Source organism: Leptodactylus fuscus, chromosome 5 (genome assembly GCF_031893055.1).
Source record: "Leptodactylus fuscus isolate aLepFus1 chromosome 5, aLepFus1.hap2, whole genome shotgun sequence".
NCBI classification, from domain to species: domain Eukaryota; kingdom Metazoa; phylum Chordata; class Amphibia; order Anura; family Leptodactylidae; genus Leptodactylus; species Leptodactylus fuscus.
Window position 1 is genome coordinate 128,429,733 of NC_134269.1, and position 5,236 is coordinate 128,434,968.

Here is a 5,236-nt window from a genome sequence, read left to right on the forward strand (position 1 = left end):
GGCAGCACCTGTGTGCCACTTGCAAAATGGAGCCTCAGCCAGCTTTGACTGAGGAACCAAGGGCCTTAATGCCTGTGATCAGTGTGGGTACCGATCGCAGGCATTAACACAGAGTCTCTGCTGTAGAATACATAGCACACATATAGTGTATGCTTACAGAAAGCATACGCTATATGAATACTATAAGAATGCAGAACATACATAAAGTGTCATTGCATTTTATCACAATTGATATCACTTTGTCAATAATCCACGCATTTTCTTTTTTTTATAAATTCTTTATTTATAAACACATATACAATAGAAAAGAATCAACTGTAATTACAGACAAATGATTGCCAGAACAACAAAGGGCCCATAATAACAAGGACCAGTGGAACAGAACAGGACAAGAAATGTGGAAGTGGGGCCCCTCCATAACCAAAGGGCGAGGAAGGGCGCCAGCATCGTACTAAAGAAACAAAGGGAAGGGGAGAGCGCAGAGAACAAGAGGTGAGGGGGGGGGCGTAGGGGAAAGGAGGGAAGGGGGGAGGGACGAAAGGAAGGAGAGGGGAACAGAAGGAGGAGGGGGGGGTCCAAACCCAGAACCAGATCTCAAGCCAAACCCAAGATGTCCCTATACGGCTGGGATCCCTGAAATAAAATCCACGGGGTCCAAGCCCTCAGGAAGGATTCATGTTCGTCTCGAAGAGACGCCGTAAGGTCCTCCATAGCCTGAATGTCCTCCACCTTACGGATCCAGTGGCGTAGGGACGGGGGGTTAGGAGACTTCCAGAGGGCAGGGATACAGGCTCTGGCAGCATTGATCAGGTGGCGAATCGCCGAGCGGCGGTAAGCCCGCCGGGGAATATTGGAGAGGTGTAGAAGGAAGCAAGCCGGGGTATTGGGAAGGGAAGACTGGAAGATTTGAGAAGTCAGGCGGTGGACACCATCCCAGAAGCCCCTCAAAGCCGAACAACTCCAGAAGACATGAAGGAGGGTCCCCTCCTCCGAGCCACAGCGCCAACAAAGCGGAGAGGTGGTGGGGAAAAACTTGTGCAGCAAGGCCGGGACATGATACCATCTGGTGAGAATCTTGTAGCCCGCCTCCTGAAACTTACAAGCCACAGAGCTTTTGTGGGCGAGCTCCAAGATCCTGACACAGTCCGCATCCGAAAAGGAGAGAGAGAGATCAGTCTCCCATTTAGCTAGGAAGGGGGGGTCTATGGCCCGGAGGAGGGGAAACCAAGAGCGAGTAGAGCTCCGAGAGAGAATGGCGTAAAAGGCCAGAACCAGAACAAGCCTTCTCAAAGCCCGTAAGAGGTCTGTCAAAGGCGTCCGGGTCTGACAGCGAGGAAAGGAAGTGGGAAAGTTGTAGCCCCCTCCAAGGACCAAGGGGTGGGAGGTCATGGACAGTGTGAAGGCTCTCGAGAGGCCGCCAAGACCCTTCTGAACGAAAGTGGAGGACTCTCTGCAAGCCCGCGTCCATCCAGGACCGGAACGGGCCCTGTGAGAGGCCAGCTGGGAAGGCCAGGTTACCTAGAACAGGGAGGAGAGGGGACGGAGAGGTAGTCCTTCCGAAAAAGCGACCTACAAACTTTAAGGGTGGGGCCAATAATCCACACATTTTCATATAAATTTGATACATAAGTTATCCAAATGTGCAAACATTTATACATAAACTGTCCCTGTACAAGTAAAAGTGCTGTGAATAATTATAAAGTAAATCACAAGTTTTAGAAGACTATAAATCACTAAATTGATAATCAAAAATACAGGTAAAAGTGCAGGTGCATAGAATATACACTGCTCAAAAAAATAAAGGGAACACTCAAATAACACATCCTAGATCTGAATGAATTAAATATTATCATTGAATACTTTATTCTGTACAAAGTTGAATGTGATGACAACAAAATCACACAAAAATCATCAATGGAAATCAAATTTATTAACCAATGGAGGCCTGGATTTGGAGTCACCCCCAAAATTAAAGTGGAAAAACACACTACAGGCTGATGGTCACAAGGTTGCAGATGGTCTCCTGAGGGATCTCCTCCGAGACCTGGACTAAAGCATCTGCCAACTCCTGGACAGTCTGTGGTGCAACGTGACGTTGATGGATGGAGCGAGACATGACGTCCCAGACAGTGGCGTAACTACCACCATAGCAGCAGAGGCAGCTGCCACAGGGCCCGGGACATTAGGGGCCCCGCGACAGCTACCCCTGCTACCCCCACTCTTATCACAGACAAACTGTTGTAACTGCAATAAGATCGGGGGAAAGATTGTAGGACCTGTAGCTGAAGGACCTTGTGTGATGTCAGCCGTCACATGACTAGGTTGGCGTGTCTTTATAGCCCGTGCAGTCCTGCAAGAGATGAAGAGTAGGGGAGATGTGGTGCTAGGTACTGAGGGGGAGGGGGATGTGAGATGCAGAAAGGAGAGTGTGTGTGTATATGTATGTGTGGTGTGGAGGAGGGAAGAGGACAGTGTCCTGATATCTGTGTATGAGGAGGAGGGGGAGGTGAGTGTCAGTAGATGGATCAGTACCAGTGGCGTAACTACCGCCAAAGCAGCAGAGGCAGCTGCCACAGGGCCCGGGACATTGGGGGCCCAGTGACAGCCGCTACCGCTGCTATCATTATACTCGGGGGTCTTTTCGGAGGTAAGAAACATAAAAAACATGTTACTTATCTCTCCACGATCTGCCAGGCCTCCTTCCTGCTCAACTACACCGTGTGCCGGTCAGCACTGCTGTGCGAGCTTGGCACACACTCAGCTCTGCATCACCGCTGGCATTGGCCAGCGTTGATTGGCCAGTATACAGAATCAGTATACAGAATAAGCAGAGCTGAGTGTGTGCCGAGCTTGCACAGCAGAGCCGACCGACACACGGTGTAGTTGAGCAGAACTGGCTCAACACTGCTGAGTCTCTGCACAGCAGTGGTAGTGTGTGCACTCGCTCAGCTCGACTGCATCACCGCATACCCATAGGAATGCATTGGCCAGTCTCCAGCCAATCAGCGCTGGCTCTGCCAGAGGAGGCGGAGTCTAGGGTTGGACCTGAATGGAGACTGGTGTGGAGCGATCTTAGACTCCGCCTCCTCCGGCAGAGCCAGCGCTGATTGGCCGAAGGCTGACCAATCAACGCTGGTCAATGCATTCCTATGGGTATGCGGTGATGCAGCAGAGCTGAGCGAGTGCACACACTCACCACTGCTGTGCAGAGACTCAGCAGTGTTGAGCCAGTTCTGCTCAACTACACCGTGTGCCGGTCAGCACTGCTGTGCGAGCTCGGCACACACTCAGCTCTGCATCACTGCTGGCATTGGCCAGCGTTGATTGGCCAATATACAGAATCAGTATACAGAATCAGCAGAGCTGAGTGTGTGCCGAGCTCGCACAGCAGAGCCGACCGGCACACGGTGTAGTTCAGCAGAACTGGCTCAACACTGCTGAGTCTCTGCACAGCAGTGGTGAGTGTGTGCACTCGCTCAGCTCAGCTGCATCACCGCATACCCATAGGAATACATTGGCAAGTCTCCAGCCAATCAGCGCTGGCTCTGCCGGAGGAGACGGAGTCTAAGGTCGGACCTGAATGGAGACTGGTGTGGAGCGAACTTAGACTCCGCCTCCTCCGGTAGAGCCAGCGCTGATTGGCCGAATTCTGAAGACTGGTCAATCAACGCTGGCCAATGCATTCCTATGGGAAAAAGTTAGCTTGCGAAAATCGCAAGCTGACAGGGATTTCCATGTAATAAAGTGACTTTTATGCCCCCAGACATGCTTCCCCTGCTGTCCCAGTGTCATTCCAGAGGTGTTGGCATCATTTCCTGTTGTGTCATAGTGGACTTGGTGACCCTCCAGACACGGATTTGGATTTCCCCCTTAACGAGTATATGTTCCCCATAGACTATAATGGGGTTCGAAACCCGTTCGAACAGTCGAACAGTGAGCGGCTGTTCGAATCGGATTTCGAACTTCGAACATTTGGGTGTTCGCTCATCTCTATTGCTTAAGTGTTCCCTTTATTTTTTTTGAGAAGTATATAGCATAACACACACTACACACTAAAGAAGCCCAAATAGGGTCTATGTGTCGGGCAAAAGTCATGAAGCCAGACTTAGTCGGTCTTTCCATCCTTTTTTATTGCACAGCTATGATTATCGGTGCCCTGGAAGTGACCAGGGAGGGGGGAGCGGAGCATTGAACTAGTTCTTTTACTCACCTATCTTCCTATACTCACTCATTTGTCTGGCATCTTCTTGTGTTGCAGGGATACCCACCCATTAAACTTTGCACATGGGAATGGGATCACCGGCGAACTGACTGTTGATGTTGGAGGGGAGCAAGGTAACCATGGAGGTGCTTTTTTGTAGGGCGCTTTTCCCGATGTAAGACAGAAAGACCTGAGTAAGATCATCTCTGTCTTCTACAGACACTAGGTTAAAACTGACTAGAACAGGGTCTCTGAACAAGGTATAGCATGGAGACGAAGCAGACTTCTTTTGATGTTCCTAGTGTCAGCCTCCTCGTGGCCAGGTCTTTACCCATACTGCTGTGTCCCGCAATGAAATGAACGAGAAAGTTGCATTTTCAACTACACCTACATTTTTGGAAATCTCAGAATGTCAATTATTCCTGCGGAAATGCTGGTGCTTTCCATATAGTTATAATAAGGGCAAAAAGTCTGCAGAGGAAAACTCTGCTAAAAACACAATGAAAAACGAAATGGAAAAAAAACAAGCATTTCCACTACATGCTGCAGTGTTTTAATGCTAAGGCTTCACATAGTGAAATGCAGCTTAAAGAGGACCTTTCATCATATTGGGCACATGCAGTTTTATATACTGCTGGAAAGCTGACAGTGCGCTGAATTCAGCGCACTATCGGCTTTCCCGATCTGTGCCCGGTGTAAAGCGCTATCGGTCCCGGGACCGTAGCGCTTTAGTGTCAGAAGGGCGTTTCTGACAGTTAGCCAGGAACGTCCTTCTGCCTCGTGGCACCTATCGCGCTGTACTGCGGAGCGGGAAGGAACGCCCCCTCCCTCTGCTCACACAGCTCGTCCATAGACGAGTATTATCAGGAGAGGGAGGGGGCGTTCCTTCCCGCTCCACAGTACAGCGCGATATGAGGCAGAGGCAGAAGGACGTTCCTGGCTAACTGTCAGAAACGCCCTTCTGACTGTAAAGCGCTACGGTACCGGGACCGATAGCGCTTTACACCAGGCACAGATCGGGAAAGCTGATAGTGC